A 21,096-nucleotide genomic window follows, 5' to 3' on the forward strand; every position below is an offset into this window, starting at 1 on the left:
GGGCTGGGGATTTAGCTCAGCGGCATAAGCGCCTGCCTTACAAGCAGGCAGTTGTGAGTTTGATCCCTGGTACCGATAAAAATGAAAAAGACCAAAAAAAAAAAGAAGTCTGTATTTACATTCATATTCAACTGCTTCCATTTCCTGCAGCTTAACTAAGCAGGGGAAAAAGACGGAAATACTGACAACTTTGGTTTTTAATTAGTAAGTTAACTCCTAGAGGTGGTGTCAGCTTTATAGAACCTGAAAGTTATTTTCATGATAGTAATTAACTTTTGCTCATTCAGGGTGGAAGGCAAGCAAATCCAAGAATCACGTTTGAATTAAAGACATCTCTACCCCTCAGTTTTAAAGATAGAGCTAGGGCAGTATTCAGATATCTTTCCCAATGATTTCCCAAATCACTTCTTGGCCAGTTACCAGCTAACATCAGATGAAGATAAAGTATTTTCTGAGAATTTGCTGTTTTCTTCAGCCATATGAACAGATACTAGAGTAAGTTGGCTGCTTTTCTCCATAACAGTGTCATTGTTAGAGTATGTGCCCCAACGTGGGTGAAACTGTACTCCCTGTATTGAGGAGCCTGGTAACAGTGTAGGGTCCTCCCACTGGAAGCCTCAGGTTGGAGCATGCTTTACGAAAAGCTGCAAGTCTGGGCCTTCCCCACCTGCCTTGGATTAGCTGCTCTTGGCTCCTTTCTGCCTTTTCCCTGGGGACTCCAGAAACGCATTCACCTGCCTTCTGTAGGTAATCGTTTTTTTTTTTTTGTTTGTTTTTGTTTTTTTTTGTCGTTTTCCTTTTTATCAGAACCAGGGATTGAACTCACGACTCCCAGGTGCTTATGCCACTGAGCTAAATCCCCAGCCCCTAGGTAACCATTGTAATTGATTGGTTTTTAAATAGGGGGCTTGCTTTTGAATTGTTTCTGTGAAATCAGAGGGGTTCCCTATGTATCTTTTTCCTTCTGAAAATTACTTCCAGAGATGAGATTTTGCTTAGAGCATTTAAGCCTAGATCAGGTTTGTTTTTCTGAATTCATTGGGGTTTTTTTTTGTTTTAATTTTTTAATTTTTATTTTAAAGGGAGTAAAATTAATTAAACACAACAAAACAGGACAAAATAGGACATAAGAAAGCAATGTAAGAGACACACATTTCAAGGCTAGATGACCGGAGATCTTCACCTTCTATCATATTGTTTCTTGTTTTCTTCCAAATAGTTGTCCATGTCTTCGCATATAGAGCATTCATACAAAACAACAAAGTATAAAACTGATCCGAACAGAACGAAGAAGGCATTTTAGGTCTTCAAAACCAGACAATAGGGAAGTCACTAATGGGTGTTGTAGAGTCTCTTGTTCTCTTCAAAATAGCTGTCCATACTTTGATGTATATTGAAGTTCAACAAAACAAAACAGACTGGGGGGAGGGGTTGCATGGTTTCTCGTTGCTCCAGGTCCCAGCTTGGTGTGGCTTCTGTCCTGGGCCGCTGCAGCATGCCACGCTCACAGCCGCTCACCAGGGGAGGAGGGGTTGCCTGGGTTTCTCGGCGTTCCAGGTCCCGGCATGGCGCGGGTTCCAGTAATGCCGGTGGCTCCCATCCTGCCACACTCATAGTTGCTCACTGGTGGGAAGGGTTGCTTGGTTTCCCAGCGTGGCTCGGGTCCCAGTAAACGCCAGCAGCTCCCATCCTGGGCCACCGCAGCCTGGAATTCATTGTTTTGGATAGTTATGTCCTGTTCCTGGAGGGCTTAGCCCAGAAAACTTTTCAAAATACCAGAGTGGCTAACTCTACTTCAGGCTTTGCTCACATCTTACACTTTTAAGTGAGTTTGATTGCCTTGTTTTCAGACTACAACCTAAGCAGATTGAGGGGGAAGAGAACAAGAAGTCACCAGCAGCAAGCCCTCCTTACTAATTGGTGCTGCCATGTGAGGGCTACTGAAGGGAGAGCCAGATACCAGCCTTTTCCCTTGAGTCAGCACCATTCCCCATTTGTGGACTGAGGGGGAAAGGAAAAAGAAGTCACCAAGAAGCAAGTCCTTCTTGTGAGTCGGCACCATGGACCGGCTGACGTGGAGAGAGCCAGATGCCAACCCCTTGTGGTGCACAGGCTGGGAAACAAGAAGAGCCAACACTCCCTCCCCACCCCCAGCACACACCATAAGTGAGTGACTGTCGATCCAGAAAAACATAGGCTGCAGTGATGGCTATTGAGGTGGAATACAATTTAATGCTTACAGTGTTTAGTGTTTCATTGACTGCAGGTCTGAAGCCAGTGGTCTGATCATCTATTCAGAGGGGGATTTCCTATGGGGGATTTCCTATGGGGGATTTCCTTCTGAGGGTGGTGGCCATTGTTGATTACCTGTCTTGTTTTGAAGTCTTGCATCATTTCATTATTTTGTTGAGTTGGGTTTTGTTCTCTTTTCGTTTGATTTTATCATATTGAATGCCATGGACAGCTATTTCAAAGATAACAAGATATATTATGGTAGCCATAATATATGGATTTACTATTATCTTGTTTTGAAATCCTTTATTATTTTTTTATTCTGTTCTATTTTGTTTGATTTTTTACTATGTCTAAAAGCATCTGCAGTTTTTTTGAAGACAGCAGGAGGCATTATGGTAACCATCAATGATTTCCTATTGATTGGCTTTATTCTGTTTTGTTTTACTTGGTTTTATTCTCTTTAAAAAAAAAATTTTTTTTTAAATGCTGCAGACTACCTCTCCTGTCCAAAGCCCCAAATCTTGCTGTCCTTTTTCCAACCTTTTCCTTAGTCCTGCCAACTTTCATTCTGTATTATGTTTATAATTCATTTATTGTCTGTCTCTTCTTCAAATTCCAGCTACACAAGCAGATCTTCTCTGCCTTGACACACCCAAGTGCCCAGACCAGGGCCTGACTATTAATAGGAGATCAGTGTCAATTGAAGAGGAAGATGAGTAACATATATTGTGTGCATTTGTGTGTGCATTTATGTAAACACATATTAATGTATACTATTCACATACAAAATGTGAGGAGTAGGTTGGCCAGGGAAACTGCTCATTGAAAGATGGTTTGCTTTTTATATTTTATATAAAATAATTTACTTTCTGTTTGGTTTTTTTTATATCATGGTCAGTTAATGAAACACTTTCTTCCTCAACAACATAAGTAGGCCCTGTGTCAAAAAACCAAACCAAATCAAAGAAACAAAACCAAACAAAAAACACTACAAAAACAGCCCCCAAAAAAGCCAAAGAAAAGAAAAATTAAATGGGAACAGGCAGAATACATGCACTGTCAAATGGTGTGATTGTATCAAAGAAACTGATGTATAATTTAGTATATATATATATATAATATCTTTTGTCAATATAATCAGTTTCTAAAGTAAAATGTAATATTTACCTAATTTTTCCCCCAGCAACTAAACAAGTGATCCTGGTTTAAAGAGAAAAATAGCCAAAGTCATGCCATTTTAGAAAGCAAAAAATATAATGTTGCCTGCAAATATATTCAGATCTGAGAAGAGAACTATGCAGAGTGGGAGGAATTGGGAAGAGAGAATATCCAAGTGCAAGAAGCCAGGTGTGGTGGCACTTGTGGCTGAGGCAGGAGAATCACCGTGAGTTGGAGGCCACCCTGGGCTACATAGTGAGTTCAAGAGCAGCCTGAATTACAGAGGGAGACCCTGTATCAACTCACTCACAAAACAACGGCCACCAAAAAAACCGAGCAGCAATTGGAAACAAATACTTGATGTAGACTTCATTTGACTGTGTAGACCACTGAGGTCAAACCTTACAGAGTTTTCATTGATACAAACAGCCTGTTGCAGCATGAGTGCCATAGCTTCACCACCCCTGGCCTATACTAATGAAGCGTGTAACTAACTTGGGAATCAGATCTGTATTAAAAAGTCTCAGTCACTTTGTGATAGCCAGGAAAAGAGAGGTAATAACTTTGTGCTGTATTTTAATAACGTGGAAGGCTATTGGTTGTATTTCAGATTTTTAAGCTACTTGCCATTAGTGATTAAAATGGATTTTTCAGCTAGTACAGGATCCAGTAGAGGTCTTTTCTCCGAAACTGCTCAAGGATAAATTCACAATGATGATTAAGCTGTGGATTTGTTCCAGGCCTTGCCTTGCTGAATGAGAACACTTTGAGGAAATGTTGACCTTGGCACCCGCCAGAGCACCAAATTCCTTTCTTTGTATTGTTTTATATCTCATGTAAACTCCTAGTGAATTATACTCTCCTGGAAATTGATATGCATTGAATACTAGGCTTAAGCACAGAATAAGCCTTTCAAAACATTCAGTTCAGAGAAGAACAGCATTATTTGTAGTTTAAAAATTCTAAAAAATAGTATATACATACTATATATATATATATATACTAGATATAGCAAGGAATATGTTCAAACATTCCATTTCTTTATGAGCTAACATTAAGTGGCAGTATACATGTCCTACATATAAGTAAATGACAGTAATAGATTTTTTTATGTGTGCTCTTTAAAGTTATTAACTAAGTTGCATTTTTGATAGTTAACACTTTTAATACTTGTTTATGGTCTGGTAAGTGGACAGTTTTTAGAAATGTAGTGTTTGTTGAAACAGGATATATATTAACAAGTATTCCACAAGATGATTAAGCTCTACAGAAAATCGAGTAACTCTTTCAGCTTCTCATGGATGGTACATGGCTGGCATCATTTCAGATGTACAAAGGATAAGACCTCCATTTTTTGTAATGCATAGAAATAAAATGATGAATTGCTTAAAGATTCTTATAAAAGACTTAGAAGTTTGTATACAATATCATTACTATTTTCTAGCAGATAGTATCTTTTGATTAGCTATGCTTTGATTTCTTAAATTTTAGATGTGGTAAGCTTTTCTTAAAAAAATAAAAATATAATTGCAGCATGTGTGCCTTGCATTCATAATAAATTGCCTAGTAGTAGACTTTTTTTTTATGGTTGGCCCTATGAACGTTCTCTCACTTAACACGTTCATGATGATCATGTCTCACTGATGGGTGGCACTAACCCACTGGTGGTACGTGGATGAGTGTCCCAGTGGGTAGCATGAGACAGATCTATTAGGTGGTATAAATCATTTATTTACACTGGTGGTTCAAACTAGCAGGAATGTGTTAATTCTTACAGCAATCCTGTGGACAACTCCATTGTCCTTTACAGATAGATTAAAAAAACAAATCAAACTTCTAGAAACCATAAGTAACTCATCGAAAGAGACAGTAATCAGAGCTAGGGATGAGTCAGGCCTGCAACCCAGATCCGATTTCCAAACATCACACAGATATGGATGACCTAGACTTTAAAACTTGTTTTAAAGGATAATGTTATTACTTTTCTTATTTTTAAAAATAATTTTATTGGTACATTTTATTTTATTTTTATTTTAAAGGGAGTAAAATTAAACACAACAAAACAGAACAAAATAGGACATAAGAAAGCAATGTAAGAAATATACATTTCAAAGCTAGATGACCTGAGATCTTCACTGTCTATCATATTGTCTCTTGTTTTCTTCCAAATAGTTGTCCATGTCTTCACATACAGAGCATTCACACAAAACAATATAGTATAAAACTGATCTGAACAGAATGAGGAAGGCGTTTTAGGTCTTCAAAACCAGACAATAGGGAAGTCACTAATGGGTGTTGTAGAGTCTCTTGTTCTCTTCAAAATAGCTGTCCATACTTTGATGTATATTGAAGTTCAACAAAACAAAACAGGCAGTGGGGAGGGGTTGCATGGTTTCCCAGCGCTCCAGGTCCCAGCATGGCGCCCGTCCCAGTAAACGCAGGTGGTGCCTGTCCTGGGTTGCTGCAGCCTGCCACAGCCTTTCACTGGGCAGGGTGGGGGATGGTGGGGTGGTGTGGTGCTTCAAGCTTTTTCTTTATAATGAATTGGTCATTTCACTGCCCAAGTTCTGAAATGGCCAACAGACCACAGAAAGACATCTCTTTAGGCTCCTGCTTGAAACCAACAGTGTCAGGAAGCTGCCGGCCTTGTTTCAGGACAAGCGTACATTTTAGATACAGGTAATAGATTTAGCTCAGTGGCATAAGTGCCTGCCTTGCAAGCTGCAGGTAGTGAGTTCGATCCCTGATAACTGACCAAAAAAAAAAAAAAAAAAAAAAAAAAGACTACTAGAATTGCTTTTGCTATTCTGGTCTCTTCTGGTTCTAGATATACATAATGATCACATTCCTCATAGGGAATTTGTACCTAATATATCTGATTCTTTTTTTTCCTCCAAGCCCTGTCCCTGCCCTTCAACTTTTTTTTTGAGTATCAGGGATTGAAGTCATTACTTTATGCTTGCTAGGTGTCCTCTTCTTGTTTACAAAACCTTTGTTTCCTCCCTGCCCCTACCCACACCTTGTTCCCCTTCCCCTTTGAACATTTTTCTTCCCGTTTCACAATAACTATTACAAGTTTTGATTCTTATTTACACTTTGCCCCCCCCCCCCCCCCCCCCCCCCCCCCGCTTTTCATAGTGAGGTCGAACCTGCTTGCCAGGCAGGTGCTTGGGCTAAGCTACTCCCCTGTCAGTTTTGTACACCAGAGATACAATGTGAACATGTGTATCCAATTTATTTTACTTGAAGGGTATGGTCTCAAGGTGCATCCACTTAGGTAGAAATTCTCTAGTTTATACCTCTCAAGCAGAGTAGTGCTTCATTGTGTGTGTGCGCGCATATATATATATATACCACATCATCTTTATCCATTCATCAGTTGATGAGCATTTTAGCTGTTTCCAAGATTTAGCTATTATGTACTGTGCCCCTGTAATCATGAGTGTGCATATGGTACGATGCTTTTAATTCTTTGGGAAGATACCAAGAAGGAGAGTAACTGGGTCGAGTGGAGCCTCTAGTCCTAGATTTTGAGGATTCTTCACAATGTTTTCCACAGTAGTTAAATCACTTCCACCAGCAGTGGAAAAGGATTCCTTTACCACAGACCCTCCAACATTTGTTACTGGTTAATTTCTTGATAATAGCCATTCTTTGTGAAGTGAAATGGAATCGCAGCATTTTAATTTGCATCTCTTGCATGACCAGTGATGTTGAACATTTTTTTTTTCACATAGTTATTTGCCCTTTTTACTTCACCTGGGAAGTGTCTATTTCAGGTGCCCATTTTGGGGTTGGGGCTTTTTTGGGGAGGCAGTTTTTTTTTGGGGGGGGTTCTTTGTATACTCTAGATAGTAGTCCTTTGTCTGAGGAGTAACTGGCAAAAAGTGTTTCTCACACTGTAGGTTGTCTCTTCACTCTGTTGGTGGTTTCTTTTGCTGTGCAAAAGCTTTTTAATAGGATGAGATCCCAGTGTCTGAGTCTTTGTAATATTTCCTGTGCAATTGGGATTTTGTTCAGAAAGTCTTTGCCCTATACCTATGTCTTCAAGAGTTCTACCTGTTCTGCTTTCCAGCAGATTCAGTGTTTTTGTTTTAATATTTTTAACTTCTAAAATTAAGTTCATTAGTATATTTTAAATATACATAATGATCACATTCATAATAGAGAATTTGTATCTGTATGTGATGCATCTTGATTTTTTTGTTTTGTTTTAATATTTAGATCTTGGATTGAGTTTGATTTTAGTTTGGTGCCTGGTGAGAGATAATGGGTCTAGGCTTGATGTTTTGGCATGTAGAAATCCATTTCTCCCAGCACCATTTATTAAAGAGACTTTCTTCTAGTGAAACATTTGGTCCCTTTGTCACAGATAAGGTGGCTGAGTGTGTTTGGAGTAGTTTCTCCATTTTTCTGATGTGTTCTGTTGATTCTCAGGTGTTTTTTCTTCCAGTACCATGCTGTTTTTACCATGGTAGCTTTGTTATAATTTTAGAAGTAAGGCCATTTCCACTACATCGATTTTTCTTACCCAGGAGCAAAGGATATATCCATTTTCTGATATCTCTTTTGATCTTGTTTTTCAATGTGAAAGTTTTTCACTACCTTCGTTAGATTGATTCCTAAGTATTTCATTTTTTTCAATGCTATTGTGAAGATAGGGTTTTCCTAATTTTTCTTTTAGTGTGTTTGTTGTCTGTGTATAGGAATGGTATTGATCTTTGAGTGTTGACTTTGTATCTAGCTATGCTACTGGTTACAGTTGTTAATCTAGAAGTCTTTTAGTAGAGTTTTTGGAGTCTTCTATGTAGAGTATCATCTGCCCAACGATTTACTTTTTCTTTCCTTGACAGCATTTTTCTATGATACTGAAGAGGCAGCTGGTGCTCTATATCTATTCACCAAATATTGAGTGGTTTTAAGATCTGGTAGAAGTGGAAAACATATATATATATATATATATATATATATATATATTTTTTTTTTTTTTTTTTTTTTTTAACAGATCCAAGCTCTGGAATCTAATCCATGTAGCAACTCAAGCTTTCAGTGTTTATTTTGTGACTTTTTTTCCTACCAGGAATCAAACCTTGTGCTTTGTGATTTTATGTTAAATAACAAATGTTCAGAAAACAGCTTAGCTCTCTTTTGCAAGTGAAAAAAAGAAAGAAAGAAAAGAAAGAAAAACCCAACCCAGGGGTAGTGAATGGAAATCCTGACGTAGAGCCCAGTTTCTGAACTTTGACCTGGGCTTTCTCTGCACCCGTGAATTGGCTTAGTGAAGCATTTTGAAAATTAAGGAGTGGAAATAAAGCAACTAAAAACAAGCATTGGCCTTGCCAAATGTTTGCTGTGTAGTGTTACTTTCTTGTACCACTAATATGGCACCATAATGTGGCACTTTTTGGCACCAGAGCCAGTGCTCAACTATTCTAAAGCTGTCATTTAATTATTACTGGTTATTCCTTAAATTACTTACTGTCTTGTTTTCTCACCTGGAAAGGAGATCATAATTACACTGCCACAATAAATTGTCGAATCGGAAGTAGTTAAGGTAAAATGAACTAATACCTAGTTTTTTTTTTTTAAATGCAGAGCTTGGAAATAAAGGCAGAAGATGATGTATGATTTTAAAAAAAGATCTTACGGTGATTCTTGGTTTGGTGACACACACCTGCAGTGCTAGCTCTCTGGTTGGCTTGAGACAGGAAGAACAGAAGTTTGAGCTGTCTGAACATGGTGGCACATGCCTGTAGTCCCAGCACTTGAGAGGCTGAGGCAGGAGGATTGTTGTGAGTTTGAGACTAGCTTGGGTTACAAAGTGAGCTTACTGGCAATCTGAACTGCGTAGTGAGACCCTGTCTCAAAAAGACAAAAACAAAAAAAGTCCAAACCCTGGACTTCTTAGAGACTCTGTCTCAGAATAAAACAAAAAGAGTGCTGGGGATGTAGCTCAAAGGGAAGACACTGGGGTCAATTCCAGGTATTACCAAAGGGGGATATCTTATGGCAAAGGTAAGGGTCTTTTCTCAAACACAGTCTTACACTAAAACATGACTCAGTATAATCAATAAGAGTTGGTCTAGTGCTGACTTGGGGAATTTCCTAGAATTACTAATTTTTTTTTTTTTTTTTTTTTTTTTGTCTTTTTCCTTTTTATCAGTACTGGGGATTGAACTCACGACTGCCTGCTTGCAAGGCAGGCGCTTATGCCGCTGAGCTAAACCCCCAGCCCCTAGAATTACTAATATTTCTGGTACATAAAGCTTCAGTCTAGACAAGGGAAAAACATCGTTCTTCACAGTTTGCTTGTTTTAAGGCTGTAGACTTTCGGTAGTCAATAAATTACTATTTGGAATTTGGGTGCATGTGTCTATCTTAAACTGATACTGTAGTTTACTTTGATTGTGTGTGTGTGTGTGCGTGTGTGTGTAGGTGCAAATGCACCTATATAAAAGTGTACTGAGAATTAAACCCAGGGTCTTGAGCATGGCAGGCAAGTGCTTTACTGAGCTATGCTCTCAGCCTATTTAATAATATTATTATGGGAACTCATTGCATATCAACTGGTTGCTGTTTTTACTTCAATAGTGAAAATAAACACAGGTCCCACTTAGAGCATTGATTGTAGTAAAACCTTCCATGGAAACAGCAGCTGTGAGAAATTGTGACAAGAGCGTGTATCTATTGGTCAGCTAGTTGAAGATTTTGGTGTGATTTTAGATAATTTTACATTCTAAGGATTTCTTTGCAATACTCTTGATTTTAAATAAATAAACCTAAGTTTGTAAGATTTCAGCCTTCATATATACAAGCTTAGACTAGGTGGAAAAATTTTTATTAAGAAATCTGACACTGAAAAGGTTTTTTTTGTTTTGGTTATACTGGGACTTGAACCCAGAGCCTTTGCACTTATGGACACCCCACCTCCACTGCCCCACCCTTTTACACTTCAGAGACAGTCTTAATAAATCACCGGTTTGCCCAGGGCGGGCTGAAACTTGGAATCTTTCTGTCTCAGCCTCTCAGAGTGCTGAGATTATAGGCATATGTGATCATGCCTGGCAACATTGTAAAGTTTATAAGGGGTAAATCTGACTTGCATAATAGTTAAATTAGCTCTTAAAAGTTTTAGTACTATGGCTTGTGGTTCTGGCAGGGATACTAGCAAGCAGCAATTATTTGCAGCAACTGAAAGAAAATTGTCTTACTGTGTACTGATCTTGAATTGGCTATGATACATATAACAGATACTGTAAATAACATATTTAAACAAGATAGAAATTGCTGTGTCATGTAATAGTATAACCTACTATTGCAACTCTGTCACCTTCTTGAGTTCATCAGGTTGCAGGCTCCTTCTGTTGTATTCCTTCCCTGTTGTTGGTTCTATCTGCTTGTCCAAGATGGCTGCTTACCACAGTCCCATTTCAGCCATCAGGAAAGAAGAGACGAAGGGAATAGAGGACATACCCTTTTCATTTAAAGAATAATACTTGAAAGGTGCATACATTCTTTCTGCTGATACCACATTGTTCAGAATTTAGGTATTTGATCATACTTTATTCAGAGGGTACTGGGAAAGATGGTCTTTATTCTTAGTGGTGATTTGCCGTGCTAAAAATATCAGTATGGAAGACCCAAAAAAAAAAAAAAAAAAAAAAAAGGGCTGGGCAGACATTTGGCTTACATTAAACCCTTTGGTATGCAAACTACTTAGGTTTGGCTTTTCCCCCCTCTTCCCTTTTGTGTTTGGCATTTATAATGATGTTTTCAACTCATTCTTATAAAAGTATCATGATTGCATTCTTTGGAGGGAGAGTGTAGAGACAGGATATGTATTTCACACTGGCCTCAAACTCTTAGTGATCCTTTTGCCTCAGCCTCCTGAGACCTCATATTATAGGTGAATGCCACCATGTCCAGCCTTGATTGCTTTTTTTTTTGGGGGGGGGGTGCTGGGGATTGAACTCACTACTTCACGTTTGTCAAGCAGGGCTAAGCCCCAACCCCTTGAATGCATTCTTAAAAGAGTCTCATTCTGGAATGTAATTCAAGTACCCTGAGAGGCTGAGACTGCAGAGTTGTAAACCAGTCTGGACTGTATAGTATAGTGAAACCTTGTCTCTCTACACAAAACAAACAAAAACAACAAAACCACACACAAGCAAACAAAACATTTGTTTCAAGTAAGAGATTATGGAAGAATTATTTCAGATTCACAATGATAATATATTTTTAAGAATTTTCAAACTTGTGAAAAATTCCAGGCATATAATATAGATGTAACACCTAAGCATAATTGAACAAATTGAACAAATTGAACATTTGCTTATGTGTTTTATTCTAGAATAGTGGGGTTTTTTGGTACTGGGAATTGAATTTATGATCTTGCACTTGCCAGGCAGGCGCTTATGCTGCTGAACTAAATCTCCAGCCCTTATTCTAGAACAGTAATAATGGCTTTTCTAAAAGTCTGTAATTTTTGTAAGTCAGGATGTGTTGATGGTATTTTGTTATCTGGGGATGAAAAATGCTATGCAAGAGTTTTTGTTATTATTGGGAGTAGTGTTTTTTTCCTTTTAATTTTTAGTTTGATTGTGATTAGGACATTGAGTGAAGTACAGGAAATATCTGTTAGAACACTGAATTATTCCTTGCATTGTTGTCTTTGTTATTTTAGGATACGGAATTTGTGTGTGGGGGTGTTTCCCTCAAGTGAGACGGCAGGAAAGACATGAATTTTTCATAATAATATTGGAGGTTTAAATATTTCTATGTGGTCAGTAGACACAAATTACAGAAATAGAAAAAGCATCCTATATTAGCCAAACCAAGAGTTATATTTTCTAAATACTGATGGATAGGTATTTACAACCTTCATCATGTTATTTATGTTAATTTTTTAAAAATGCTTTCTTGCCTGTGAAGTATAGCACTTATACATGCTGTGAACAACTTTCTTGCCAAGTCATGGCTGCACAATTGTTTTTATTCTGTGTGGTTACTTCCCCACCCTTCCTCAAGAACCCCTATTCTTAAGAGTATTATTAACATTTAACATTTATTCTTTTGCTGAGGCCACATTGAGGGGATAGGTTGTTTTTATGTAGTCTTTAAAAATAGTGACTGCCAGCGAGTTATTTTAAATTTTGTCATAATAAAAGAGGAACCAGAAGCAGCAGCTGGCTGGCAGTTGAATATGTGATCTGGGGGTGAAACCTGTGGAATGTAGGTGTGCCCCTTTCCTAACGCTTGCCGCACATGACGTCCCTCCACTTTTCTCATTGTGACCCCCAAAGCCATTCCCTTAACCACCAGTATTCTCTTTAGTCTCTGTACTTTCCCCTGGGCCTTCATGAGCCATGCCCAAGAAAATTTCCAATTTTAGTGTTTCCTTTAAAACATAAATTAATCTTCAGTTTTCTATATTCTTGATCACTTGTTAATGATTTTTGTCTTTAGAAAGAAACAAAAAGCAAGTCTTGGGAGTAGGGAAGCAGAACTAACTCAGGAGGGAACATGAACATCTTCTTGGGAGTCTTTCACAGATTCCTTTTGGCCTTCATCTTTTTTTGGAATCCTTTTCCTTCTGTGGGAGATTCATTCTGCCGTCCCACGATGGAGTCTGTTTCCCATAGAAACTTCAAACATTTATAGAAGTTAGGTTAATGCTACTGCAAGTCAGTTATTCAAGAAGTGTTTATTGTTGATTATCGGTCAGCAAATACTTGCTAGCCAAGATCCCCACTGCTCTCTGCCATTTAGGTGTCACTACCACCTTTAAGTTATTGCAGTGATTAGCCTTTTCCCAGGAACTACTGAAGGAAATAACAAAACTGGGAATTCATGCTACCAAAAATTCGGTTCTTTGGGCTGGGGATAGCTCAGTGGCTCAGTGGCAGCCTGGCAAGTGCAAGGTCATGAGTTTGATTCCTGGCACAATGAATAAATAAATAAATAATTCTGTTCTCTGTCTCCCTGGGTTCTTAGCATTGTCTGGCATAAATAGATTTGTCTTAAGCTAACTTCCTCTAAATTAGAGCAGCACATGTCACTGAGTGTTTTCTATATTCTAGGAACTAAGCACTTTGCCTATATAATCTCTTTCAATGATGTATAGGTTCTGTTACCATTTTAAAGGTTAACTGCATTAGACTCCTAATTAACTATGAACATTGGTGGGTCTGGCTTACAACCTGTGAGTGTGTGCCTCCTATTGCTATAGTGGCCACTCTTGAGTTTCTGTTAAGAAGCCTTTGGTATGATAGTGAGGAATAGTTCAGGACTTGTACTTGAGCTGATTCTCTTAGGTTGTGTCCTTGTGGGGGTTACATTCTCACCTGAAAACAGACTCATAAGTGAACCGTGGGGGTTGTTTTGAGAACAAATAAGTTACTGTGTATGAATGGAACTGGTATGAAATATACTGTAAATTAATGTAGAGAAGATAGACAAAAACGCTTTATTCTCCTGGGAAGAGTTAGAAGTCATCAAGACAGAATTCGCTTATTATCTAACCCCATTCTTAGTGTTCCCTCAATATCTACGTCTACTGACTCATTTTAATCTTTTCTTTCTTTCTTTTTTTTGAGGAAGAAGTATCATTATAATGCTTTCACTTTTTTTTACATTGTGACAAGCACAGAAAATAATTGTTCCATATAGTAGAGTAAAAACTATCTGAGGTGACTGGCTCAGATTTCCTGTTCCCTCAGACTTTGTTAGACTACCATGGGCCAGGGACAAACATTTCCACAGCCAAAAGGACAGATCAAGGACATGTACCACCTTCCAGCCGAGGTCGGGAAGCCCTAGAACTGACTGCTGAACGAAGTAGTAATGTGAAGTAGGCTGTTGAAGTTTGTCAGAGCCCTTGGCCCCCACCTCCATCAAAAGTGTAATTAAATCATTAATTACAGAATTGTTTCTCTATGTTGGAAGAGACTATAAACTATATGATCATGACTCTAAATGCTAGGACTATGTCTCAAGCTAAAGTAGTGCTTTTCCTGTAGGCAATTCATAGTATTTGTTGGTTGAAATAGTATTTCAACTTCCTTCCAGTAGTTCTTTCTTGGTAACATATAATTTGTCCATTTTAAAGAAAAAGACCCACATCTCTTGACTCCAGCATTCTGTAGATACTGCCTTGTATTTCGTTTCCTTTGCAGTGTATTGAAAGAAAGAAAAGATACCTGGGAGACTGAGGCAGGAGGGCCACAGGTTTGAGTTCAGACTGGGCAACTTCGTGTCTTAGCAAGATCCTGTCTGAAAGTGAGAAATGCTGAGGATATAGCTTTGAGTGAAGGTCCTGGGCTTAATCCCCAGTTCTGTGTCCTTCTCCCCGAAAAAGGTAGGAAAGAAATCAAATCTGTTATGCTCACTTCATGTCTTTGTCATTCTTTAGTATTCTAAATAGTCCTCCTTCTTCATTCTTTGTTCCTTTAAAATTGTTCTTAATTGGACCACTGGTGACCTAGATGTCAAACCCAGGAGGATTTTTTTAATGCTTATTTTACATTTGTGACTCTGGATTCTTCTTCTCTCTTTCTTCTGTGTCCTTTTTTCCCATTCTTCCTGGTCTCCCACCATATCTCAGTATGTCTCTTTTTCCTCTGCCTGTTCTTTAACTGCTGGTTTACCCCAGGATTCTTCTTTTGGCCTTCTTCACTGCTCATACTGCATTCCTCCTGGGTGATATCATTCACACCCAAGTCTTCAGCTACTACCTCCTACACTGATGAGTCCTAAAATCTGTATATCCACACTGGAGCTTATCTGTTGCCTGCTTGATACCCTTCCTTGCTTTTGATTTACCATGTTAGCAGTGGCAGACAGGTGGCATTCATCAAACATTGATCAAAAGCAGCAAAGAATGTCTATGTCATCTTTCCTGCAGATGAGGAAACTGAGGCTGAGAGTATTGTATATTGGGGTTGTCTAGGATTAGAGATCTGCTTTGTAGCAGAACAGAAAGGACAACCTAAATCTCTGGATGTGTGGAACCCGAAATTATAAACCCTGCAAAATATGTAAGATCTGTTTTGTGACCCATTGGAGTACTCTTCCCTTTCTGATCCAAACGACCTATTTAGTTTGTGATCCACACACTATACTAGCATTGTTAGTGTTCTCACTTGTTTTTTTCCCTGTACATCTTTGGTTTCCAGGGCAGTATAAATTGCCTACCAACAAAATCCTTCATCTCTTTAAAAGAAATTCATTTTATGAGCCAGGTTTGGTGATACGTGTCTGTAATCCCAACTCTGAGGAGGCTGAGGCCAGAGTACTGCTGCAAGTTTGAGGCCGGCCTGAACTGCACAGTGGCACTGTGTTATTTACAAATAGCATTTTGATTATTCTCTGCTCATTCTGGCTTAGACATTTGTACCTCTTGGAGATGTCACTTTTCTCACATTTAGACTGTTAGCAACTGAAGGCACTAATTTTGTTGGCTTAGTGCTGAGAATTCAGCACCATGATGTACCTTTAGAGACACATCTCCACACTCTCTTTTTATAAAGAGAGCCATCTGGAGGTCAGGTGTGGTGGTGCACACCTGTAATCCCAACACTCAGGAGGCCGAGGCAGGAGGATTGCTACAAGTTCAAGGCCAGCTTGAACCATATAGTGAAACCATGTCTTAAAAAACAAACAAACAAACAAACAAACCATCCTAGGTATTGGCGATATTGCTCAGTGATAAAGCACCTGTCTAAAAAGAATCAACCAGAGCCAGAGCCAGGCGCAAAAGCACATGCCTGTTATCCCAGCACTTGGGAGACTGAGGCAAGAGGATCACTGGGAGTTTGAAGCCAGCCTGGGCTACAAAGTGAGTTCAAGGCCAGCTTGAACCATAAAGTGAAACCCTACCTCATTAATAAGATAAAATAAAGAATTAGCTGATTCAGAATTTTCTTAAAAGCCTTTTCAAAAGTAAAGGTATTGTTAGGACTTATGGATGAGGTGTATCAGCTGAAACTAGTTAAGTGTGTGCTACGTGCGAGGGACTTTGCTTTTATTCTCACTGAAAATCATCACAGTATTGAAGGCAGGTGTTATTCCAGTTTCACTGACACTGAGGCAGAGTTATTGAATAACTTGTCCAGTAGTAAGAGAATGGCAGACTGAGGGTTCATACCTAGATATGTTTTGAACTGGAACCCTTGCTTTGTTCTTACTAGTTGAGCTACTCTGTTCTTTTTAAATATGCAGGCAGTTTGGATAGCAAATTGTTATTTGTAGGCATATAACAAATGAACAAACAAACATACCTTTTGCATTACATGGATTAATTTAACCGTTGCCTGATGATGTAGTCATACTTACAGTTCAGTTTCTCAGTGTCTCAAGTGTTTTACTTACTGCTTTTTCTTTGTTTAAACTTGCTTGGTGCCTTAGGTGAAATACCATTTGTAAGAAGTCATATATATTTGACTAGTAAACTTGAGTTGTGTGGTTAAACCAATTCTGTGATTTGTATTTTGGGAGAAAGCAATGTGGATTTACCCTCTAATTCTTGACATGGAACATGTGTGGTTAAACCAATTCTGTGATTTGGATTTTGGGAGAAAGCAATGTGGATTTACCCTCTAATTCTTGACATGGAACATGTATAGTTCAGATTATTGTCCTAAATGAGATAAAAAGATGTCTGTTGAGAATGGAAAGTTAAATGTCTTAATTTCCTTAGAAAAATTTTTTGGTGACATTAGCATTGTTGAAATAAAAGAAGACACTAGCTGCCAGTTGAAACTTTTAGGACCACTGATTTTTTTTTCCAAGAGAAAAATTAGATAATAAAACTCACCTACCTTTCAACAGATTGTATATATTTTAACAAAAAATTTATTTCTGGCTGAATTATAAAAACAATTTTCACACTCTCTCTTCAATGTAAGGTTAATTTATTATTATTGTTTTGTTTTTGAGACAGGGTATTGCTATGTAGTACAGGACAGCCTTGAACTTACAGCCATCCTCCCACCTCAGCCTCCTGAGTGCTGGGATTCCAGATGTGTGCCACCATGCCTGTAAGAGTAATTTTATTTTTATGTAGAAAAATACTACAGAGATTGCTGAGATATATTTTTAATTCTTTAAAGTTATGTTGGACACTTTTGGTTCAGATATACAAGAAAAGTATGGAAAGATAAAGGCCAACAGGTGGTTGAAGAGAGAAGGCCTTTGTATTGTTATCATTTTGTATGCGAGCAAGCTTTTATATGATACCCCTGGAAGGAAGATGTTTGAAGAATCAGTGGTTGCTGTATGTAATTCACTGGAAACAATAAGGAAAACATGATAAAGTTTTGTTTTGTTTTGTGAGACAAAGTCTTGCTGTGTAGTCCAGGCTAGCCTTGAACTCCCTTATACGGTCCAGGCTGGCCTCAAACTCACAGCAATCCTCCTGCCTCAGCCTTCTGAGAGCTAGGATTACAGGCATGCGCCACCATGCCTGCCCATGATAAAATTTAATAGTAAAAAATGTTGTTTTTGACCAGTGTCTCTGGGATGTGATCCTGGTCCTCTGCTGTTTTCAGCTTTGATTTAAGAGTGACTTCATTCATATTCTCAGCATATTTTTGTCTCTCTGTGTTGGTCTGTTTACATTCCTCATGTACAATAATCCTGGTTCTACTCCTCATCTCCAGCCATAGCCAATCTGTATCACCTCCTCGTCTAAAATGTACATATAAAGGATAAGTTAATTAGATACAAGTATAGATTTAAAATGCTAACTCTTGAGAACTTTTATTTTTAACCCCTTAAATCAATTAATCTCTTTTTTATTTTGTTTATTTCTTCATGGAAAGGCCACATTCTGTGCTAGATAAATCTTTAGTAATGATGACTAATAACCTACTACCCCCTTTCTCTAGTACTAAGGATTGAACTCAAGGAGTGTGAGCTACATTCATAGCCCTTTTTAAAATTTTATTTTGAAACAGGTTTAAAATTGTCCTGCCTGGCGTCAAATCTCCCAATTATTGGGGTAACAGGCTTTACTATCACAACTGGGCATGGTGGTGCATGCTTATAATCCCAACACTTAGGATTCTGAGGTTGGAGGATCTCCTTGAGTTCAAGGTCAGCCTGGGTTAAGTAGTTCAAAGCTAGCCTGAACTACATAGTGAGACCTTATCTCAAAACTACTGCACCTAGCATTGTTAGGTATCTTCATAACAACTAGACACTATTCTCATAGTTGACTGTCTCATTTCAAACATGAAAAGGGCCAGACTTGATGGAATATGTCTGTAATTCCAGGACTTTGGGAGGCTGAGGCAAGAGAATCTCAAGTTGAAGTCTAGCTTAGGCAACTTAGTGAACCCTGTCTCAAAAATTTTAAAAAGAGTTGGGAGAGTAGTTCATTTGAAGGCACTGAGTTCAGTTCCTCAGTATCAAAGAAATGGTTGGGGGAAGTGATTTGAAAATTTAGATTGGTGGCTGTTATGTAGCACTATTTAATGAAGAAGGAAGTACTATATATCAGTGACTCAGGAGTTAGACATCAGCCCTAAACTTGGAGTGACTGCAGATTTCATGTTTTTTGTTTCTTTTGAGTATGGAGTCACACTGAACTACATCTCCAGTCCTTTAAAAATTTTATAGTTTGAGATATAGTCACTAAGTCACTAAATTTCCATACTGTCCTGCGTTAGCTTCTGAGATTACAGGTGTGCACCACCAAGCTAGAGTCAGACTGTGAGTTTTGTTACACTGTATCAGTGATGGTGAACCTTTTAGAGCTTTCAGTGATAACAGACAGCTTGCTGAGGAACTTGTGTAGGTTAGCCACCACTGGCATTGTATCTTCACTCCCAGATGTATGTCTGTCCTGTCAGCCTTCTAGACTCAGCCTCAGCGCAGCTTTTGTGACATCTTAACAATCTTTTCTCAGACTTGAGAGCCTCTCTCCAAAAATGAGCATAGGTAGAGATTCAAAGCAGGGATTCTAGCTGTCATGTCTCTTCATGGTACCTCACCCTGTACCGTAGGATGCATTTATATTTTTCCTCCTCTTACTTGACCCAGACTCACTCTGGAAGGCCTGTTTTTCCCCTCTACCTCTTTAGTAAATGTGAAACTTTGCCACTCCATTAAAAAAAAAAAAAAAAAAAAGCAGGGACTCGAGCAAAGGCTGCATGGGTTCAAGTCCTGGCCACAGTGCTGACTGGATGTGCAAGCTGTTTGCATTTCCTGTGTGTAGGAAAATTCTCCCCTGGAAAATGAGAGTGGTGATAGTGTCACTGTGTAGGATTTCTTGGAATGGAGACTGATTCTTTGGAAGCCATTGCTAAGCCTTGTAGTCACTCATTTATGCTTATTGCCATATAATCTCTAGGGTGGCACTTGTCACTTTCATTGTAATTAGTTGTTTAGAGAGGAAACTTTTGAAAGAGACTGTTATATTCATTTTTACTTAATATTGTGTCATCTGTTCGGTGGTGAAAATGTTTTTCTTGCATTCCCAAAGCCCCTCCAGACCATCTCTCATTAGTGTTTTGAAATAGTGTTGCGGCAGCACATACCCTTTTGTTTGTGTTGGAGCAGAAAGATTTTAATGGCTGGAATTGTAATCCTTGCTGTCTTATCAGCCAAGTGAGTTCCCTAGAGAAAAAATTTATGTGTGAATTGGTGACCCTCCAGAATTTTCCAGTCATGTTTATTTTGTATCTAATGGCTCAGTGTTCTGCACAGGGTTACAAATGAAAACTGCTTATTACCCTACTTCTCTGCAAGATAAGATTCCTTTTTAATGTGAATGTATATTCTAGTGGCAACTGAAAGACCATCCTCCCTGTTACCTCTGGCACTGAAGGGTCTTGAGTTGCTCTCTGTACTGCTTCCCACCTTTGTCTGTCAGCTTACTTGTGGGCCACTGTTCCAAGCAGTGTCTGTTGACCCCACGTGGTGAGGAGAGGCTGGGAACATGATTCTTCTCTGTATCACCCAGTGTGTGCTTCCTTCCATGGGCCTGGCATTGATGATTCACGCTTGGGTAGGCTTAGCTAGATGTGATTGTACCTGTTGTCTCAGTACTCAGGGGGCCAACACAGAAGAAATTCCTGCAAAGTCAAGGCCATCTTGGGTAACAGTGAGTTCAAGGACAGCCTGAACTACTTAATGAGACCCTGTTTCAAAAAAATAAAAGATTGTGGTAGGGCCAATACTGCTGAACTAGTCATGCAGGTGTCAAAACTGCTCATGGCTTGTCTCTTGGTTGTTTGGGTCCATACCTTCTTTTAAAACTGTACAAGCACACTGTCAGGTGCTACAGACCCCTGGACACAGCTATTCTTCCAAGTATGTGTGGGTGGAGACATATGTTATGCCAATGGAAATAAAAGGCTAATCCTCCCTTTATTTACTTAGTTCTCAAAAAACTTGAACAACAAGTTTGCCTTAGACACATGCCATTTTAATGCAAATTTTATTTTACACAGGTAGTTATGGCACTCCCTCATTTCCTTATTCCAGATGACAAAAAAATCTGTTGTAACAGTGGCTATGGTATGACTTAGTGTCAGTGAGCTCCCAAGTGCCCATGTTCTCTCTTGGGGCTGGGTAGCAGACAGTATTCTTCCTGATCTTCCACTTTGCCCTCTGCTCACATTAAGTCAGCAAAACCACCCAGCACAATCCCAGGATGGATAGATGGATGGATAGATGGAATCAGAAACATGCTATGTAATA

General features: G+C 38.7%; 1 protein-coding gene and 1 non-coding gene across 6 annotated transcripts in view; one reads left to right on the forward strand and one right to left on the reverse strand.

The window, feature by feature from the left end:
- Dip2b (disco interacting protein 2 homolog B) overlaps nt 1-21,096 on the forward strand; it is a 220,058-nt gene that overhangs the window by 69,463 nt on the left and 129,499 nt on the right. The gene's annotated exons all lie outside the window — the stretch shown is intronic.
- LOC111753322 (small nucleolar RNA SNORA2/SNORA34 family) lies at nt 5,918-6,054 on the reverse strand. The gene has a single exon (XR_002788140.2). It is a non-coding gene; the product is annotated as a small nucleolar RNA SNORA2/SNORA34 family (small nucleolar RNA).

Source organism: Cavia porcellus, unplaced genomic scaffold (genome assembly GCF_034190915.1).
Source record: "Cavia porcellus strain 051 isolate PalLab524CR breed Dunkin Hartley unplaced genomic scaffold, mCavPor4.1 scaffold_8, whole genome shotgun sequence".
Classification (NCBI taxonomy): domain Eukaryota; kingdom Metazoa; phylum Chordata; class Mammalia; order Rodentia; family Caviidae; genus Cavia; species Cavia porcellus.